Source organism: Pelodiscus sinensis, chromosome 2, assembly GCF_052426305.1.
Source record: "Pelodiscus sinensis isolate ZL-2025 chromosome 2, ASM5242630v1, whole genome shotgun sequence".
Lineage (NCBI taxonomy): Eukaryota > Metazoa > Chordata > Testudines > Trionychidae > Pelodiscus > Pelodiscus sinensis.
The window spans coordinates 69,321,914-69,344,647 of NC_143053.1; the positions used below are offsets into that span (position 1 = coordinate 69,321,914).

At 41.4% G+C, this 22,734-nt stretch overlaps 1 protein-coding gene across 1 annotated transcript in view; it reads left to right on the forward strand.

The window, feature by feature from the left end:
* PXDNL (peroxidasin like) overlaps nucleotides 1–22,734 on the forward strand; it is a 109,052-nt gene that overhangs the window by 50,883 nt on the left and 35,435 nt on the right.

Here is a 22,734-nt window from a genome sequence, read left to right on the forward strand (position 1 = left end):
TGCTCTGCTTTGCTCCCTGTCCCCCGGTCTGTAAATTGTGAGTACTGGACATTCTTTACTGGGCAAGAGATTCCTCCCCCCGTATGAGCAGGGGCAGATGACCGTTTTGCGGGGCCCCGGCAGCATAACTCCGTGGGGCCCCCCCTTTGCCACTGCGCATACGTCATGCGCATGCGCGGTGGCGCCACGGCACATGCGCGTGGCTTTTTTAAGCGCAGGGCCCGAGGCGGCTGCTCCGTTCGCACCTGCCCTATATCCGCCCCTGCATATGAGTGTTTGTTCGTATCAATATGGGTTTCAGTCAAGGGCACTCCTCTGCAACCTCTTGGTCAGCGATTAGCTGGATCACCCTCATATCTCTGCTTACAGTTGTCCAGGGTCACAGCAGCCTTCTGTCAAGGCTTCAAAAACTCTGCTGATTTTACTGCTCTCTCTCTATGCCCTGTGTGCTCCAGGAAAGCAAAGATGGATGTTACGGGGGAGGAGGGGGAGGGGAGGTTCCTGTCTGGCTACAATCTTGACCAGTAACTACCACTGATATCGCTGGATTTAAGAGGACAATATAAGCATGTATGATCAACCCAGAAAGCATGTTACAAAAAACATGAAAAAACTTGAAAAATGTAAGGAAATAACAGTATTACAGGCTAAATATGTGTGAGAGATTGTTTATTGTACGTTGTTCGGTCAGTGTTGTTGACAAGTATCTAGTTTGAGCCTTCTCCTTAAATACATCTCTATATACTTTATAGGATGCCTTTAGAATTTAAAAAAAAATAAACTGATATGTTTGTCCAACATCTTTTTTTTAATCTTGCCACTCAAGAGATTTTATAGTGACCTTATTATGTTCAGAAATTTAATTCTAAAAGAAGCAAGTTAAGGTGGTGTTTGAGTCTTGTATTTCTCATTGCAATAATTTGTTTTTGCAGTTACTTGTACAAGAATGAAATCCACACATAGACTAACAATTATTTAAAAGGTTTGGATCATTGGAGCAGCTATAAGTAACACAATGCTATGTCTGTGGTATTATTCCCTGATTTTATTTTAAAAATAGATTAATTGAAGTGCAATTCTATAGCTAGAGTCACATTGTTGCATATCAGTATACTCTATCTAACTGTTGTCTCTGAATGAAAGAAGATACACAGCATGGCTAACTTCTATATAGTTCACTGTGATAAAATATTAGGAATATAAATATTTGGAAAATATTAGGTGCCTAGCTTTCAGTGCTTAAATATGAACATCATCCTACCTGAGCACAGTCTGCCAAACATCTTCATAATTACAGAGTGAAATATGAACCACAAAATGTGTGGAAAATAACACATGAAGTAATAACACATGAAGTGAGTCAAAGTTTGATAAGCTATTCTCAATTTGCAGCAGTTATAATTATCAGGTAATATTTTCCTTGAAAAGCACGGTCATTTAAAGCATTTTTCCAAATGAGTTATAGCTTCAAGATTGCAAAATTGAAATGTATTACTTTTATTGCAAAATGGAGATTTGCTATTGTAAACAAAGACATCTACTAATCAGAAATTACTGGAGCTGTGGAGAATCACATTTTTAAAACTGAGTAATTCTGAGGATGACACCTAATTATTGCATGAATGACTGCATCATTAACTCATCACTTCTGCATATAAATGTTTTTAAACAAATTTATTATTCCATAGGTTGAACATATTATATCCTGAATTTATTGTCCTTACTTAGCATTCATTTCTGTAGAACACTAAAACTAATGCAAATAAATTAACAAGAACTTCTGCTACTTTTTCCATGCTTCAGTGCTTAGGTAAATATTGGCATAAACATGCCATATGTTAATGGAAATACCAAGAGACTACAATACAACCTGTAAGCCATATCTTCATCTTGTATTTTCCTCAAGAATATTCAGTCTTTTATCTTTGAACACATACTAAATCTCTCATCCAGGCCCTTGTGACCTCAAACTTCTAAACTTTTCCTGTCAGTTAACTTGCCCCTTTCAGATCAATTCAAAATGATGTTGTTAAGATTGTCTTCCTGTCACTATAGCTGTGTCATCTCCCTTTCAAAGGCCTCTCATCTGGCTTCCCATTTATCACCATATTAACTAGTTACAATTTTCAGAAGTGCCTACATGAATTGTGCCGTTTCACAATTTAACACCATCATACTTATCCTTTCTTTTATATTCTATCTCCTCCCTGTCCACTCCACTCTTCCACTGAAGCCTGCCATAATTTTTTGTCAGCTTCTCCCATAAATTATTCATGCTTTCTTCCATGCCATCACATGTACATGAAGCACTCTCACTGAACTGAACTCTAAAGCAGCAACCAGGTCCTCCTTTAAATCCACTTTAAGGATTTGCTTCTATTGTGATGGTCTCCAGTAAATTGCCAACTGATAATGGCTATTCAAGTGCCCAACAGAGACTACTGGCACAGTTATTTCACCGTTATTTTTCTCTTCAGTATTTATATCATCTTTTCAAAAGAAGAAGAATCCCCTTCTGTCCTAGGGTATGTCTACACTACCCCCCTAGTTCGAACTAGGGGGGTAATGTATGCATACCGAACTTGCTAATGAAGCCCGGCACGGACTAGATAGTTCGGATTAGGCTTCTATCTAGTCCGTGCCGCGTGTAGCCGCGCGGCACGGGGTTCGCACTAGCCGGCTTTTAAAAATGGCGGCGCCGGCTTTATGCTAATGAAGCCCGGGAAATTCAAATCCCGGGCTTCTTTAGCAAGTTCGGTATGCATACATTACCCCCCTAGTTCGAACTAGGGGGGTAGTGTAGACATACCCCTAGATATTTATAGCCAATCTAAATATCTGTATCTTCATATCATCTTCCTGCTACACCTTCTAGTCTAAGTACCCACTCCTTCCTTCCCTCTAAAAAAGTGGCTTTGTGACGCTAACAGTCCAGCACATTAACACAGATGACTAAACAAGTTTCCATTCTGCTGTAATAATACCTTAACAGCTAAAGAAAAATGTAACTATTAAAAGTAAACTTATTTGGACCAAATGGTTCCCACTTGTGGTATGATTGGCGTAGATTTGGATGTGTGATTGCAGCTCATGTAGACATCTATGTGCTAGCTTTACTTTAGTCACCATAACAATAGTGAAGGCACCGTGGGACCAGCTTTAACATAGGCTGTGAGAGTCTGCCCTGAACCCAGGGTAAGCACTTGTAGGGTGTTTATCTGCTGCTTCCCTGCTATTTTTTGCCATGCTAGCTCAGGTAGAGCTTGTATTGACATACTCACCCTAGCTTTAATCCCACTTGTGGTTGCAATGTAGACATTCCTCAGATGAGCTACGGGTAGCTCTGGAATAAGGGCTAATACCTGCATTCTATGAGGCAGCAGCCATGCCTCTCCCAGCCAATCACTCTTTCAGTCTAGTGGATACACCTAGGCTCCGTTTAAGAACATCAGAATGGCCATCCTGTGTCAGACCAAAGGTCCATCTAGCTCAGTATCCTATACTCTGACAATAGTGAATGCCAGGTGCTTCAGAGGAAATGAACATACAGGCAATCATTGAGTGATTCATCCCGTTACCCATTCCCAGTTTCTCACAACAGAGGCAATCAGCATGCAGAACAGTTTTGGATCTCTTCCCACACTGGCTAATGGCCATTGTGGGTCCTATTCTCCAATGGATTTATCTAGTTCTTTCTTGAACTCTGTTAGGGTATGTCTACACTTGATCCCTATCTTGAGATAGGAATGCAAAGGTAGCTGACCGAAATTGCTAATAAAGCAGGGATTTAAATATCCTGCGCTTAATTAGCATAATCTTGGCCACGCGCTATTCCGATCGCCAGCTGATTCAAACTAACGCAGCCTGGAGTGCACTTCCTTGTTTGAATCAAACCCCTTGGTTCGAACGAACGTTACGCCTCAAAAAATTTACTCCTCCTCATTTTTTGAAGAGTAACGTTAGTTCGAACCAAGGGGTTTGATTTCCAGAGGGTTCCTTTCTGCTTTTGGAGATGGGGGTTGTCCATGTAAACTAGGATGTCTGAGTAGGCTCAATAAAAAGAAAGGAAAAAAAAAACATTGTAGAAACTATAGTTTCTAGGGTGATTAGATCAGGGAGCTGAGGATTCTGGACTCCTGATTTTAAGTGTTAAGATACCACATTTTCCTAAAGGTAAAATCACTAAAATAATACATGCCTCTCTTGTCAGTGAATGAGCTTAACTAATGTTAGTAAAGAACTATGAACTCTTCAGTTGAAAGATGCCATGGAAGTATTATATTAATCTCTATTGCAATGTACTGTATCACACTAATGTGACTCATGCAGAAGATGTACAAATTAAGCTATGTTCCCTTTATTAGGGTGGAATGTACCTGTAATCATGGAATAAATGTATGGGAGAATAATTCAGTAACTGTCAGCAGTTTCTTAATCAAAGAAATGTTTCCCATTATGCAGAGATAAATTAAGAAAGCAATAAGACTAAACAGAAACAATCTTTTAAAGTGAACATTAATCAAAAGCAACATTAAGTTTCTTTTGAATTCTGAGAAAGATTAAAAGAAAAATAAAATAATCTGGCATACCCCAACCAACTAAATACACCACAAAATTACTTTCTCTATATGCTCTTAATTCAGAAGGATTGAGAAGAAAAATTCTGCTAATATATTAGTGAGAAACTCCTGAGATCCATTATCTGGAGTTAAGAGCTGTAATTTCCTTCATCTCTCCATGTTATTTATTTGAAGATGTACTTACTACTTGTGATCATTTATAAGAAACTGTAACTTTAGGAATAAATAATAAAAAAAACTTTAGTCAAAATGTATGGTACACAATAACATATGAAACAACATCTTCTTTCTTCTCAGCAGCATGTCATAGAGTAGTAACCTAGCAATCACTTTCATAACTGTTTCAGCAATAGCAAGTTTTCTGTTATAGTGAATAAATTAGATCTCCCTGTAGCTTGATATTTTGAGAAACCGGGCTATAGGCTTGCTATCTTTTAACTGTTTACAAACTCCTTCAATCCTTTCTGGAAATCTAAGTATACTATATCTACTGGATCCCCCTTGTCCACATGTTTGTTGTCCCCTTCAAAGAATTCTAAGGCTGCATTTACACTGCAGATTTCTTGTGCAAGAATGGCCGTTCTTATGCCAAAACTTGCAGAGCGTCTATACTGCACATGCATTCTTGCTCAAGTAAATTTACAGTAAAGCGTTGGAACAGAGGGTCTCTTGTGTAGGAGTTATTCCTCTCCCTACAAGGAATAAGCCCTCTTGTGTAAGTACATAGTGTGGACAGGCCACAGGGATTTCTTGCGCAAAAACCCCCTCTGGCTAAAATGGCCATCAGAGCTTTCTTGCGCAAGAGAGAGTCCACACTGCCATGGATGCTTCTGCGCAAAAGCACATCTCTTGCACAAAAGCACATGGCAGTGTGGATGTGCTCTTGCGCAAGATCTTTTGCACAAGAACTCTTGCACAAAACAGTTCTTGCGCAAGAAGCCTGCAATGTAGACGTAGTCTAATAGATTAGTAAGACATGATTTCCCTTTACAGAAACCATGTTGACTTTTGCCCAACAAATGATGTTCTTCTATGTGTCTGACAATTTTATTCCTTCCTATTGTTTTGACTAATTTGCCCGGTACTGACATTAGACTATAATTGCCGGGATCGCCTCTAGAGCCCTTTTTAAATATTGGCATTACATTAGCTATCTTTTAGTAATTGGGTACAGAAGCTCATTTAAAGGATAGGTTACAAACCATAGTTAACAGTTACGCAATTTCACATTTGAGTTCTTTCAGAACTCTTGGGTGAACGTCGTCTGGTCCCGGTGACTTGTTACTGTTAAGCTTATCAATTAATTCCAAAACCCCCTCTAATGACACTTCAATCTGTGACAAGTCCTCAGATTTGTCACCTCAAAGGATGGGTCAAGTTTGGGAATCTCCCTAACATCCTCAGCCGTGAAGACTGAAGCAAATAATTAATTTAGTTTCTCCGCAATGACTGTATCGTCTTTAAGTGCTCCTTTTGTATCTCAATCATCCAGGGGCCCCTCTGGTTGTTTAGCAGGCTTCCTGCTTCTGATGTACTTAAAAAACATTTTGTTACAGTAAACTTCCTATAATCTTGCACCTTTAAGACCCAGGGGGTGCCGGATTATCAGATATGATGGACTATCAGAAGGGGGGACTATGAGGCATCTGGGGCGGGGTGGGAGGGGGTGCCACCCCAGACCTCTCATAGCCCCCCCTTCTGATAGTCCTGCTCTTCCCCAGGCATCCCCAATTCAGCCGCTGCTGGTCAGTTTCAGCAGCGGCTGAATCGGGAACGCCTGCGGAAGAGCAGCTGGGGTGCTGCCGGGTTAGTCCGGTAGCGCTGCTCCTCAGCGCAGAGAGACCAACCCAGCAGCACCCCAGGTGCTCTTGGGGATGCCTGGGACAGAGCAGCTAGGGTGCTGCCGGGTTGGTCCCGCAGCGCTAAGGGGCGGTGCTACGGGACCAACCCAACAGCACCCCAGCTGCTCTGCCCCAGGCATCCCCAAGTCAGCCGCTGCTGAAACTGATCAGCGGCTGACTCCAGGAAGCCTGGGGCAGAGCTTCTAGGGTGTTGCTGGGTTGGTCCCGCAGCCCTGAGGGGCAGCGCTACCGGACCAACCCGGCAGCACCCCAGCTGCTCTGCCCCCTGCTTCCCGATTCAGCTGCTGGTCAGTTTCAGCAGCAGCTCAATCGGCAAAGCCGGGCGCAGAGGAGCTCCAATTGTCCGGCTGCCCCAAGCACTTCCGGGTTCCCGATGGTGCTGGACCATCAGGAGTGCCGGAGCATTGGATGCCAGACCAATGGAGTTTTACTGCATTACCTTTTGAGTTTTTGGCTAGCTGTTCTTCAAACTCCTTTTTGGCTTTTCTTATTACATTTTTACACTGAATTTGGCAGTGTTTATGCTCCTTTCTATTTACCTCACTAGGATATGACTTCCACTTTTTAAAAGACGTCTTTTATCTCTCTCTGCTTCTTTTACACAGTTGTTAAGCCCGGTGGCTCTCTTTTAGTTCTTCTACTATGTTTTTTAATGTGGGGTATACATTTAAGTTGGGCCTCTATTATGGTGTCTTTGAAAAGTGTCCATGCAGCTTGCAGGGATTTTACTTTAGTCACTGTACCTTTTAATTTCTGTTTAACTAACCTACTCATTTTTGTATAGTTCCCCTTTTTTAAATTAAATGCCAGTGTTGGGCTGCTGAGGTGTTCTTCCCACCACAGGAATGTTAAATGTTATTATATTATGGTCACTATTTCCAAGCGGTCCTATTACAGCTACCTCTTGAACCAGATGCTGCACGCCACTCAGGACTAAATTGAGAATTGCCTCTTCTCCTGTGGGTCTCTGTATGTGCTGAGGGCACTGGTCATGCATACAGTAACCAACGAATGTGATATTGTTGGCTGTTTCCTTGTCCCTGACTCATGGCAGTACTTTAAACCATGCTATTAAACAGTAGTTGGAAGTATAGGAAGAACTGCCCCCCTCCTTTTTTATAGGCTAGGATGAAAACATTCTGAAAAAAACACACTTTAGAGGAATATGCAGAAAGCCAGAGCCATTGCTATGGTCTCAGAATTTCATAACCACCTGCTTCTAAATCTCTTCTGTCTTTACCATGATAGTCCCTTAGCAGAAAAAGACCATCAGGTACGTACTCCTGATGTGCCATTTATAACTTTCAAGCACTAAGATGGTTCATGTGCAAAGGCAACAAAATGGATTTGGAAGATGGTTGCTTGTGACTATAGATAGAAGGTGAATCATATGGATGCACAAACATTCATACACAATAGTGATGTAAATGTTCATTGATGACAGAAATTACGTATTTCAAGTGCGATTAGGTTATTTTAACACAGGAAGTGTGCATAATTCTTCCCTTTTGGCAAACTCAAAAATATCTGAAAGAATTGAGTACATTTAAAAAAAACAGAATTAAAACAAGCAAATAATCTGGATATGACCTAAGAGTAAGGAGTTCTAATCCTATTGTTCTCTCCAACCTGATGTGTTTCCTTGGGCTACTCACTTCAGCTCTCTGTTAACTCTGTGTCCTGTTTCAATCTATATCTTATCTCTTTAGAAATTAAGCTCTGTGGGAGGGAAAGAACTGCCTTTCTCTGTATCTAGAGGGCCTAGCACAATGAGGCATCAATCTTGTTGAGGGCCTCTTGGAGCTACTGCAGTAAAAATAAATAATAAAGCAAAACAAAAGAAATCAAGAGAACAGATAAAAAGCTGCTGAAAAATGAAGATTTCAGACAGCTATGGACTTGTGAAATTGGGAGGCTTATGATGATAGAAAGACTCTTGCAACCTTAACTGTAGGAGATGTCTCTAAGCACCTGCTGTAATATATTAGTGAGAGAGTATTTAGACATCATACATTTATCTTGTCAGGGAGGGAATGGCGCTAACAAACTCACAAAGACTAAGACAAACACCAATGTATCTGCCCAGTGGCCTAATAGAAGTTAAGCCTATTATTAAGGGCAATTTAAACGTACGCTTTAAAAATTAAAGAGCCTTGTACTGCCCTCACTTGCCCCTCATTTATTCATGCAATTTGAACAAAGCATGCATTTTAAATTGAATTACAGTGGTATGGTTCTGCCCCCATTGGACAAGGGTGCATGAATGGAATCTCTCTATGGACTGAGAAATCTTCCTCCAAGTTTGTGGGCAGAAGGATGCTACTTCATGGCTGCTAGTGTGTCCTCATTATTCCATTGTATTTTGTTTATTCGTTGTAGCATTCTTAGGTGGCATTTATTACTATAATGTGTGAGCACCCCAGAAACATTTGTGCATTCAGCCTCCAATATCATTTAACTAGCATATCCATTTCTCAGCAAGTTTATGGCCTATGCAGGAACACAACTTGGATCCCATGAGTAGCAGGCTGATCTCTTAACCTCACTAATACAGCTCATGGCCTGTGGAGGAGAAGAGTCAGTGGCTAATTGCAGAAGCAGCAATTGTTCCCCTCCAGTCCATGCACTGGTAACCCCCATAGTGCTGAATTTCTTTGCATATGAGGCTCAGAACCCATTGTGTGAACTCAACTCTTGTCCTCTTCTTTCCACATTGGATATGCACCAGTCCCCATGGGTAGTCCTTTCCAGCAGCTGTGCAGGTGTAAGCTCCCAAAGGAGAGTGAAGACTGCTTCTATGCTTGTGCTCATGGTGACAAGGTCTCTGGCTTTGTCCCACAACCAAAAGATTCAAAGGTGGACACCAAGAGTGGACTTTTTTAATAAGAGCTCAGCATAGGCCTAAGTTGCCTCCCTTTGAAGACAATGGTGAAATTGCCCTTGATTTGAATGGGAGAGGAGTAAGCCCTGTGCTGAACGCTCTTGAAAAATTCACCTTTCATTCATAGAGGATTATTCTAGGAGGGGTGGGTGAGATTCTGTGGCCTGCACTGTACAGGGGGTCAGACTAGATGATCATAATGGTCCCTTCTGACCTTAAAGTTTATGAGTCTATGAGTCTATAGTCACACCCTTACATAATTGGCCTGGTTTTGGAAGGGGCTGAGTTCCCAAATCTGTGGAATTAATTGCACTGAAAATCAGGCTACTTTTATACACGTAACTAAATGTTGCTCTGCCCCCTCTCCCCTGCATAATCTTGGTTCATGAATATTGGTTAACAATCAAAGAAATATATGCAGCAATCTGCACCTCTCATTTGCAGCTTGGACTGGAAGAAGAAATACAGGACTATCTCCTCAAAGTGCTGATGTCTTGGGTTCCAATTTCCATTATAGCTGAACTGTGCTTGGGTGTGAGAGAGACTGGTGGCTTTTCAGAGCTAGTGGCTACACAGTCTTGGAAAAAAAATCAGTTCTGCTGCACAACACCTCCTTCTCACCTTGACCCAGTCATGTCCCATCTCTAGAATACCCTGGAGCCTCCTACCTCCATTTCCTTATTCTATAGGAGGTAGGGGATGACAGCTGGCATAAGAGACAGCACCATCCCCCTGGCCATCTGTACAGCAATGGAACATACCTCTTCATGGGGGTAATTCTCAGCGAGCCAACTTTAGCCATTTCAAAGTCATTTTGTACTACTTATATCCGTGTCAGAGAATGTGCCTTTCAGACCCATTGACTTTCATGGGGACTGAGGTCTCTCAGGACCTCACAGGTGGCACTCACAATTGAGCTCCCTTTATATTTGCAGTACTAGTGACCTTGCAGAAAAGCAAGAACTGCTAGACCTGTTCTCAAAAATTCTTTTGACTGATTTGCCAGGTCAAAAATCATTTCCTAAGCTTCAGAATTCTTGAGCCGAATCTATCATTTACACAAAACCTATGTTGCACTGAAAATACTTTAATTGAATAAACCTAAGTTTGTGTGGCTAGTGGGGATTCACTATGGGTATGTCTACACTACCCCGCTAGTTCGAACTAGCGGGGTAATGTATGCATACCGAACTTGCTAATGAAGCCCGGGATTTGAATTTCCCGGGCTTCATTAGCATAAAGCCGGCGCCGCCATTTTTAAAAGCCGGCTAGTGCGGACCCCGTGCCGCGCGGCTACACACGGCACGGGCTAGATAGTTCGAACTACGTAGCCATTCCGAACTATCTGTACTCCTCGTTCGAACTACGTAGTTCGAACTATCTAGCCCGTGCCGCGTGTAGCCGCGCGGCACGGGGTCCGCACTAGCCGGCTTTTAAAGCCGGCGCCGCCATTTTTATGCTAATGAAGCCCGGGAAATTCAAATCCCGGGCTTCATTAGCAAGTTCGGTATGCATACATTACCCCGCTAGTTCGAACTAGCGGGGTAGTGTAGACATACCCTTTGTGAGAAAGGCCTAAATCTGGATGGCCATTTAACAGGCAATTGAGTCTGGAAAATGGGCATCAGTTGATCTAGGTTAAGGTAATACTGGGTATATTGGCAGCCAGTAGCATCCTGGTAAGTAATAAAATTGGTAACATAGTGAAATGTTCCTGGCTTCAAAAGAAACAGTTGATAGGTTTATAATTGGGAAGTAGGCCTCAAAAAGAGAACTAGGGAGGAGCCAGCCTTAGTCTGAAGCCAGCACAGCATGCAGAAAGCCTTTCAAGCAGCTACTGTTGCCATGGGAGTAAATGGCGTACAGTTGGGGCCATCCCGGCCACAACTGAGAGCCCTCAGACAACTGTGTTGGGATAATTCTCCCCTTCCGAACTGCTGGGACCTATGGGGTGCTCCATTCCTCTGGCCCTGTGGCCATTGGAAAAGAGACTACAAAGAGGAGCCAGCAAGAGACTGATGCTGGCAGAGCAACTGCAGAAAGCAATTTAAGCAGGGACCAATGGACACAAATGATGTTATCAGAGTGCTTTCTACAGTTTTTATTCTCTCCTCTGTGCTGATTGGCTGTTTGCTCCAACCTTCCATTGCTCATTCCTTCCTGTCTCTAACTCCTCCTTCCCCCTTCTTTTCTTTGTATTTGCATCTAGCTAAATCTACTCCTAACATAACCCCCTGAAAGAATTCCAATAATAAAACAAGAAGGACATATTCATGCCTACTATGGTAAATACTACTATAGTATTTACATCCATCACATTGTTGATTTTGCTTTTGTTTTTTCACTTTCCTTACCCTTTACCTGTCATGTCTATTTAGGGTATAACCTCTTTAGGGCATGTCGCATCATATGTTTGGGTGGTGCTATGCTCATCCCAGCACTACTATAATAAATATGATGGCTAAACATAATAATAGCAGCAGGATTAAATGTGTAGAGTATTATACTGAACATTTGTACAAGTATATTTTGGAATAAGGAGTTTAAGACCTCTATAGAGTATGCATGTGGGTTTTGAATTCCAATCCTCTTGCCCCCTAGTTCCTGAAACTGATTTGATGTGTCCCTAAATGTTTTTATATTCTGCCTCCAGAAACACAATTTTAAATCCTGTTGTCCTTATCTTTAAACCTTAATACTGGAATTTCCACAATCCTGAAAATTTTCTGTTTATCTTTGATGAATGCAGCTTAGAAGCCAAAGATTTAAACAGCTGCACACTTACTGAGTGGGAAAAATAATTCTGTTTTCTCTTTCAATTTCTGTAAGCCAGACTATTAGTGGCTGACAGTTCTCCTTGAATCTGTGTGTGGCAGAAGTCCAGAAATGAATTACAACATAAAATGGTAGTTACAGGCTAAGAGAAAACAATGTTAGCTCACTAGCAGCTGTGATCAAAGCTGTATCTAGTTCTCTGAGAGGTAGAAATCCCCAGGTAGCAATCAAAAGTTTCATGGAGCAGGATTTACAGGCTGAATTCATAGTGGTCTCCAGCCAAACAATATTATGCAGCAGAACTCAGAATCTACCACAAGCAGAATATGCTCTTGGTTAAGAACTGGATATATAGCGACTTACCCCATTTTCCTCTATTGATATTTTAAAAAGCACCTAAAAGTCCAGAAAGCATTTATTTTCTATTATAAACAAAATGTACATATGAATAACTTGTTTAACTTTTAACATGCATGTATGCTGGCTTGGGAATACATATCTAGTTGAGCCATGTTTTCTTTTCTGCAGTAATGCCATTTGTCATTGTTGAGAATATCAAGTGCACAAGCTCTTATTTGTTCTGCCCCCAAAGAAAGCATGTCATCAGATCAGAGCACTGGCTTAGAAGAAAAGCTGTTTTCTTTTAATGTATCCAATAACTTTTCAGAAGGTAAACTCTTTCTGACGCAGAACATCGTATGGTAACTCAGAAACATGATTGCAGTAGCCAGAAATTTGTAACAATATCCACTGGACCGTATAAGCAACCTATGTTCATAAATTATCCATAGATTTCAATGCAAGAATGGACCATTGTGATTATTTAGTCTGACTTATTGAATAACACAAGCCACAAATATTATTACTAGAACATATCTTTTAGAAAACAACATCCTGTCTTGATTTAAATAATTGTTGATGATGGAGAATCAAGAACTACCTGTGATAAATTGTTACAATTGTTAATTGTCACTTTTAAAAATGACAGGACTATGCAGCACTTTAAAGACTAACAGGTGATGAGCTTTCGTCGGCCAGGCCCACTTCCTCAGATCAAATAGTGGAAGAAAATTGGCATGACCATATATACCAAAGGGATACAATAAAAAAAAGTGAACACATATAAAATTGACAAATCAGATTTTAGAACAGACTAACATTTGTTGGTCTTTAAAGTGCTGCATAGTCCTGTCTTTTGTTTCAGCAAGACCAGACTAACACGGCTACATCTCTATTACTTTTAAAAATGTGCACTTTATTTACTGTCTAGATGTGTCCAGCGTCAACTTACATTGCCTGGATCATATTGTTCCTTTCTCTGATAGCCTGAAGAGAAAACAAATCAACTATTTGTTCCCTGTGTAGATGTTTGCAGATGATAATCAAGTCACCCCTTAAACTTGTGTTTGTTAAGGTAAATATTCAGCTCTGCTCTATCCCTGTAAGGCAGGTTTTCTAATCCTTGAGCCACTTTTATGGCTTTTCTCTGAACCCTTACCAGTGTATCATACTTCTCAAATTGTGGGCACCAGAATTAAACAACAGTATTACAGCAGGGATCATACAAGTGCCAAATATAGAGGGAAACTCAACATTCCTATTTATGTATCTCAGGATCTCATTAGCTCTTTTGGCCACACCATCAACCTGGGAGCTCATGTTCGGTTTACAATCCACCAAGATCCCACATCTTTTTTCAGAGTTATTGCTTCCCCAACAAATCTCCCATCCTGTAGGTATGGCCTGTACACATTTACATTTAGCAGTATTAAAACATATTATGATAGATTATGTTCAGTTAAGAGACTGCAGACCCCACAGGAGTAAAGATGTAAATTGCATTTCACTGTGCCCTAGTCTGTTTCATTGTGGGAATTTACTCTCCGAGGAGAGCAGGCACAGTTTCCTGCACCACCCTAATGTAGGGTTTACATGGCAATTGTAGTATTGCTCATTTACCCTCATAATGAAGTCTTACTTAATGAAATCAGTAGGTCTACTCCCTAGGGAAAGTGCCCCCTCTAACAACTATATGATGGGCTTCCATAAAACAACCAACTACCTACATGTGGGGCTACATACACTCCCTTATGTTCTATGGGCTTTTCAAAAATCACCTATTGTAATCCCCCCTCCCTTCCCGTTTTCCTCTGGAATTTGCATATGTTTTTCATTAGCCATATAAGGGGCACAACTTGTATTCTGGGCGATGTGGGTGTTTTTTATCAGTGGGTCACCCCCACAAAGTACGTGATGCAGCATAAGGGCATGTAATCAGCGCAATGTAGTGTAGACATAGCCATAGAGTAACAGAGAAGATGAAAAAGAAGCTGAGAGATGCCTATACTAAATTGAACCTTCCCCCTCCCCTTGATCTGCACTGGTTTATATTTAGGGCAACAGCCAGTCCCACCCACTTTTTGGGATGGAGTGGCCACCAAGTACTACTGCAGCTTCCTCTCTGGAGATTTGTCATCACTTGGAACCTTGTTCGCTGGTTATTGCTGAAGAAGTTTAAATAGTCAAACAGAAACCTGAAAGGCTGAAAAAGGCTGCCATGCCAACTGTGGCTTTTGGATTGTTCCTATTAAAGCATTGAATAGGAGAGAAAAAATGTGGTACAAAAAGTTCAATTACAAAGTTTGAGTTTCAGTATTATTTCCTTAAATTGTATTTATAATCATAATATGGCATTCAAGGTCTTTAATCACTGCTGATAGGTGAAACGTCAGTAGGTGTTTACCTATGTCTAGAAAATGGTAATGGCAGCTGTAGCAAGAGAAGGAATCAGTGTGAAATCCTAGACTTCTCCTCTCAGAGGAAGCCAAGTGGATCTTGGTGGATCCTTCTCCACAGTAGAGAGGAACTGGAGGTAGGTGGTTGGCGCTAACACGTAGGCCTTTGGTTCAGAGCTTGAGAAGAAGAAGAGTGCAGGAATGGAGTTAAAGACACTGCTAGCAATACTCTTCCAGTTTCATGCTCATAGAGCTCACGTGACTGCAGATAGGGTATGTATATGTATACCTGGGATCCACACATCCCGAAGAACCGCAGTTACTGCACAAAGTAAGAACTCCCTTTTTGCTGATTCTTTGTCCTTAATGAAAATGTTACTTTGTTTGGCCACTTGTTACATGCTCTTCCTGATGTTTAGCCCAAATTATTATACAAGCAAATGCTAATTTAAATGAGTTTCATTAAACAGAATAATAAGTTCAGCAGGCGTTTTCTGCTGAGTTACAGACGGTTATGGCTTGGGGCCATTACCTGCTGATAGGCATCAGGTTTACCTTTTATGTATCAGTGGGTTCTTAGACTGGCACTGTGAACAGCAGGTGAAAGGATTGTTAAAAATACTTTGATTTCCAGTTTCCAAAGATTGTTTTCTGTGGGTTTGTGGAGTATTTTCAGTGTTTATAGCCAACACCATTGATTTTCTTTCTCTCCAATTGCTTTACAATGTCCATCAAAGATGAGCTAACTATATTTACGGTGTTTCCACAGATATATTCACTTCAATCAAATAGAAACAGTCAGCCAGAAACCTTCCGGGACCTACCAAAATTACAGAGACTATAAGTGCTGGTTTGGCAATTTTTTCTTCAGTTCTATGTTCTTTATTTGTCATCTTCATTCAAAATCTGACTGACCTAGATAAATTCTGTGCCCTTTTATCTACAGAAGAGCTGAAAAGTTGAGGCGATTCTGTGATAGTCACAGATGCAGTTTTCCTTGCAAACCCTCCAGCCAAAAAGTACTCTTTCAAGTCTGAACTCTGTGGCTGCAGACAATCCCAAGTTGTCATTTTGAGTGAATTGACTTTAGAGCTCTCTGAAAGTGAGTTTAGATTTCTTTCAAGTAACTAGAGACATCATTTCCATCAAAACTCCAGAAGGATTTTTTCACAAAATCTGTTTGGCACAATATCTTTTCATGTGGATAATTTAGGACCTCATCTCCACTGTGGATTTCCTTCACTTACAGCCATCAATTGTCAGACCTCTCTCAAAACTCCAAACCTGTAAAGTGGGGTAGGAAACCTTTTTTGGGTCGGGAGCCCACAGAAAAATCAGTCAGGGGCTGCACACAAATGAATCTGAAACAAATGAGACTTGAAACAAATGAAAAATAACAAATCCTTCCTCACATAGCCCCCAACTGAGAAGGAGAAGGACACTCCCCACATTCCCCTTTCACATCAGAGCCAGGGGTAGCCCAGGCCAGTAGATTTTGTGTGCTCCAGCCCTGCACCAATGTGGCAAGGGGGGAGAAGGTTGGAGCTCCAGTGTGGGGCTCTCCAATTCCCTGAGCCTTGGGGGTGAGATCCAGGCAAGCCAGGGGCTGCATCTGGCCCCTGCGCCTTAGGTTCCCGACCCCTGCTGTAGAGTAAACAGGTGAAGGCAATGTCTACTTTGCACCTTTGATTGGTGGCTTGTAGAATATCTAATCTGCTAGCTCTCCTGGGTTTAATGAGTTTAAGTAGCAGTAATGACAGTGAGGTGAGAGTTAGATGAGTAGAGTACAGACATACTCTGAAGGGTGTAAACTACACAATTCTCTATTCAACCAACTCGTGCTACCCTGCCTATATTGCTATTTTTAACCATGTAGTGTCCTGCCTCTCCGTTGCTAGAGCCGTACCCCACTGCAGGAAAAGACTCTAGTAGCTCTGGCAGCAGGGAGGCAGTAGAGAAAGGCTCCATTAGAGGGAAAGCCACCAGCAAAGGGGAAAGACTCTTCTAACTCTCTACTGCTAGAACTCTTCCCCACCAAAGGGAAAGAATGCAGCAGCTCCCCACTACTGAAGCCTTCTCCACTGCATGAAAACTCTGTGGGAGAAAGGAAAAAGCTCTTGTGAGGGAAAAGCTTCCGCAGCTCTGCCTGCCTTTCCCCTGCCAAAATCTTTCACTGACATGTCCAGCTGTATTCCACAGTGTGGACACAGCCTGCTTTTCGCTTCAGCTTTGCGTTCCCTCCCTACCGCCAACAGTGGTGTGTTATGTACATGTACCCAAAATAGCACAATTTCCTCCAGCGCTGATGATGATAATTTTAAGCATTACTAATTTGACCCATACCAATAGTTACTTTGGCTGGGATTTGCACTGAAGTGGCTACATCACTGAGTGATGGCACCAGTCTGGACAGATCTTCAGTGCAGGAAATGCCCTGAATAGAAATAAAAAAAGATATGCTGTGCTGCTTACCTTGCCTTGACACATAACCACCTCTGAATGGGAAGTCTACACAATACTGTAGAGCCAAAAATGAAGCATGAGATATCCAGTTGAAACCACAGGAGGAATATATATTGGAAGTATTTAATTACAAAGTTTGAATTTGATGCCTCTATTCTTGTGGGGGAAACAAAGTCCATTAGATGACAAAGGCAGAATCTTTGAAAGAAATATAATCATTATTTATTATTAAGCTGTGGTTAAAAAATACTAAAAATCCACCTCCTTTAGCTTTTGTAAACAGCAGCTTTACTAATTTGTTAATATTTTGCAAATGTTTTATTATCAGCTTTTAAATTATACAGTACAGAGGGATGTTCTTTGTAATATATTAATATTTAATTCTGTTAAGAACTCTGTCAGTTGTTAAGGGATATCTTCTGTTCCTCAGATTTCTGCATAATAATAAGTTGTCTAAGATCCCAGCTGGAAGTTTTTCTCCTCTGGATTCACTAAAGAGGCTGTGAATTTTGGAAAACAATTTTGTAAATAATGATATTCCTGTTCTACTGAAAAACTGTGTGAACTTTGAAGAAAGGTTTTTAATTAGGTTAGTTAAATGGAGACCGCAGTTTTCTGATAAACTGTGGTTGTCACGTTCTTCACCATGGGACAGAGAAAGTGACATAATGTACTGTGTTTGTTCTGATGTTTCATAAGAAGTGAAATGTGAATGGAAATTAAAAGAAATTCCATCCGACAGAAGGCTGAAAGAGAAGGCGGGGGAGGGAAGAACAAGGTTGAAGAGTGAAAAATGAGAGGGAAAGCAAATGAGGTAATAGAAGGAATGTGGATAGCAGCTCCTAAATATGGAATACGGGGAATGACGGCTAAATCAGGACAGAATTTGGTGACTCTCAATAATACTGTAGATGGGCCTGTCAGTAAGTAGGCAGACACAAATAATTTTATATGCCTGCATATATCATTTGTTCTTCCATGTCCTAGTTGGCCAGCTGAAGGATATACAATTTTTCTTACAAAGAGAGTTCCCCGTAACTACATAAACATTGGTTAAAACTACCTCTTCCTTTTAATCTCACAATTAGAAAGCTATAGCTTTGGGACTTCAAAACGTAAATTTTTCCTCTCTTTCTGCTGTTTGTTCCTCAACTGTAGTTACTAAGCTCTGGTGTCTCCAAAGCTGGATGTGGAAATGCCTGCTTTAAGGGGCTCAATCCTATCCCTCCTGAATTGGATGAGTATTTAGCTATTTCCATGGGACCAGGATTGGGTTCAAAACACTAAAAAATCTCCAGGTGGTCAGGATTTCTCTGAATTGGCAAATTGGTCCCAGTTGAGCAAAGCACTGAAGTTCATGCTGAAATCCATCCCGGTTCAGTAAAAGATTTAAGCACCTTCTTAAAACTGAATACATCTCTAAGTCCCAGTGAAGAGATACATGCTTAAAGTTAAGTAAGTGATCCTGGGCATTAACATATATTTAAAATTCAGTAGTTTGTTGAATCATGGCCAAAGAGAAAACATTTGCATCTTTACTATCTTAACTTTTATCCTTGAAATTGTTGTTAAGGTACATCCACACCATGGTTAGATACCCGGGGCTGGCCTGTGCCAGCTGACAAGGGCTTTCAGGGCTCAGGCTGCATGGCTACAGGACTGTTTAATTGTGCTGTAGACATCCTGGCTTAGGCTGCCACCCAGGCTTTGGGATCCTGCCACCAGCCTGAGCCTAGACATCTATCTAGGCATTAGACAGACCTTAACCTGAGCCCCGCAAGCCCAAGTCAACTGTTGCAGGTGTGAAAGTAGAAAGAATTATACTGTAAGAGAAAGATGATTTGTGGTGTAATAATTGAATAAGTTGAAGGAATACTGTTTGTCTCTGAACAGGAAGAAGAAAACGTATGTTAATGTTGTTTGTAGGTATGCAGATCAGAGTGCTAGCCAGGTGGGCCTGAGATAATAGGAAAAGGAACTTTAGGTGTTAGGCAGAAAGCAATTGAGATAACCAGGGAGATATGGACAGGAGATTGCTGTGTGCTTGATGTGGAGATGAAGATACTTGACTAGCCTCACACTAAGCATGTGAAGTTTTGCCTCTCTTTTTAATCCTGTTAACTTGGCTTTCTTTTGACTGTATAAATCAAGGAGTTTGAACCTTGTGTGGCACTCACATTTTCTAAGTGAATTAGCAGAGCGGCTTTGCTAATAAACAGAGCGGTCTGACAAATATGAGTGAGTCCTGTCTGACTTTGACTAAGGCCAGCCAGGGGTTTTTACTTGTAAAGTGGATGTACCCTTAAAGACTGCAGAAGTGAAAAACAAAGCTTAGCTCAGTAATGGCTATCACATGAGTGGCCCTCCTTCATCTCAGTGGCTGCAAGATTGTTGTAACCAAGACGGCCTCCCAGGATAGAGTAGTTTTGCTAACTGCGCTTGTGTACCTAGAATTTGTGGGGTGGTGCTGATTGAACCATAGCACTTCTTTGGTTGGAAGCAGATAGAATGCACGGCTCTCCCAGTCTTGTGTGCAATCAGCACACACCTCCCTTCATATGCCCTTATTTTAGGTGCGTGTCACTTTAGTGATACCGATAGGCAAAAATCTCAGATGGAAACCAGCAGAATCTGACAATGTTGCACATGGGCAATGGTAAATAAAATGACTCATGGGCCACACACAGAATCCCAGTGGGTTGCAAGTGGCCCTCAGTCCACAGGTTGCCCACCACTGGCTGACTTCCTTAACTTTCTCCTTATCAAAAGCTAGGAACGTAAGGATGGCAGGGAAATAAAAACATCAACATCACATGGACCATCAATGTGTTCTAGGTGTGTGATACTACTGTCACAGAAGATTAATATGACTTGGTATTTGTAATACTTCCACACGGGCCTATTCTTCTGTCAATATGGGAGTGTAATAACGGGAACTATACAGGAATACTGAGATAAGACTATTCTCTGTAGTTTTTTGGAATTAGTAGTGGCATTCATGGTAATTGCAAGATTATAATATTTACCAAAGAAGTGAACACTCACATCATTTCCAGAGGAATTGTTTGTTTATTTTTCAGTCATATCTTTTTGAGGTTAAGAGAAATTCTATTCCCTCTTAGTTGATTTTATTTTTCTGTATTTGATTCCAGAATTCTGAAACTCCTAAATACACAAGTGCAAGGCAAGTAAGGCTGCTCCTCCTGGTGGGCAGCTAATGACAAAAAGAGAGCCTAAAGGTGCTCACTGTTACGGAAAGGCACTTTAAATGTGTTTATAGACTTAATCTTTTTACCTTAAAAAAGCACCAGCTTTTAATTTGAAAAATAGCTTCCAGGGGGGATGGTTTTATAGAACTGGCTAAGTCACTGGAATCATCCTGAACATATTAGCATCCCTTAAAGACAAAGAGAGAGAAAGAGACTATGAGGGCTTCTCTACCTTTTTATATTAATGCTCTAGGGACATCACAGCTACACTGATGCAGCTGTGCTATAACTCTTCAGAGACGATGCTACTTCCCCTGCTGGGAGGGCTTTAGCCACTTCCCAAAGAGGCAGTAGGTGTGTCAGCAGTAGAAGTCGTCATAGCACTGTCTATCCTGGGGGGTTAAATCAGCCTAATTTTGTCACTCAGGCATGTGGACTTTTCACCCTCCTGAGCGACATAGGTATACTGATGTAAGTTTCTAGTGTAAACAAAGCATGTGTGTGTTTGTGGAGGTGGGGTTAAAGGTTGGGATAGGGGAGAAGAACTGTCCAGTTGCTAGGACATTAGTCTTGGTCTTAGAAGACCAACATTCAATACCCTGCTCTGCCTTTTGTGACCGAGGAACGTCAGTATCTATATCTTAGTAGGGGTGTTGTGAAGATAATTAAATTAAATTAAAGTTATGGAGGTGCTCAGATAATGGAAGTCATTTAAGAACCTGAAATAAATGGAATCTAGTATTCCCTTCAAGTTATAGTGGTTGACCTCATTGTCATGACAAATTCCTTGCAGTTGGACAATCTAACATTCAGTGTAGTAGGTTCTGAATTTATGGTATGATGATAGAAGGTTAAGGGCAGTAATCTGACACTAATGGAAAAATAGTTATTGCACAGTGGTTTTTACTAGGTACGGGTAAAAAACAAAGAGTCCTTAAATATTTTATTCTGTGAAAAATGAATCCTAGAAATATGCCACACCCAACATAAAATACATACATGCATTCAAATACTATCTTAGAAACGGGAAACATCATGCAAACATAACAACAACTACATGCATTACAGTTTCTATGGCTGTTATTTCAGTCAAATCGTTTTTAAAGTTTATGGACCCAATCAATTTAGTTTTCAAATTCCCAACTGTCTGTGTCTTTAAATAGTGTGAATTTTTGAATGTCATTATTATTAATGTTACTTTGAGGATCAAGCCTTAATCTTTAAAGGAGGTGGCTGTCATATAGGTGAAACAAACTCATACATAAACCAGATTTTTTTAAAACAACGTCTACTAGTTTCAAATAAAATAAGTCTTCTGAAGGTTCAGTTAGGGCAGTGATCTCCAACCTTTTTAAACACAAGATCACTCTTTTGAATTTAAGTGCAATCCAGGACCTACCTCACACCCAAATACCCTTGCCCCACCTCATTTGTGCTCCTTCTCCTGGGCCCCGCCCCCGCTCACTCCATCCTCCCTTCCTCCACCTTCCTTCCTCACTTTCATCAAGCAGAGGCAGAAGGTTAGAGTGCAGGCTCTGGTCTTGGTTAAGGGATTTGGAGTTGCTCTGATCTGAACCTGGGGCAGGGAGTTGGAGAGCACACAGGGGTTCAGGATACAGGCTCGGTAATGGAGTTTGGGTCTGTGGGGGGGCTCAAGGCTAGGCCAGGGACTTGAGGTACAGGAGGGGGTTTGACTGGGGCAGGAGTTCAGGATGCAGGCTCTAGATGGACACTGCTTACCACAGGTGGTGCAGTGGGGCTAAGGCAGACTCACCCCTGCCCTGGTACTGCCAGCAAACTTCCTCCATCCCAGACTCTGTTGTGCCCCCCTCCATTCTGTGGAGATAGATTACAGGGTGAGAGAGGGGGCACCACGACATCAGCAGTCCCTCCTTTTCCTGCCCTGCCCTGCCCAGCAAGTGGGGAAATGCGGGGGCAGCTCTAAGGCAAAGAGCAGGAGATGAGCATCAGTGCAGGGAGGGGCAGCTGAAATGCCAGCATTTGATAGACTCTTGGCTAAACCAGTCAAGATCACCTGTCAGAGGGTTCAAGATCTACCAGGAGTTCCTGATTTACTGGTTGGTGACCACTGAGTTAGGGGGATCTGCCTTGGGAAGGAATGGAAGAATATTTCAAGAAGACCCAAGAAGCATTTAAACCACATACATAGTTTTAAAAATGCACATTAATTCCATTGATATGCATGGGACTTCAGCATCTACTTCCATT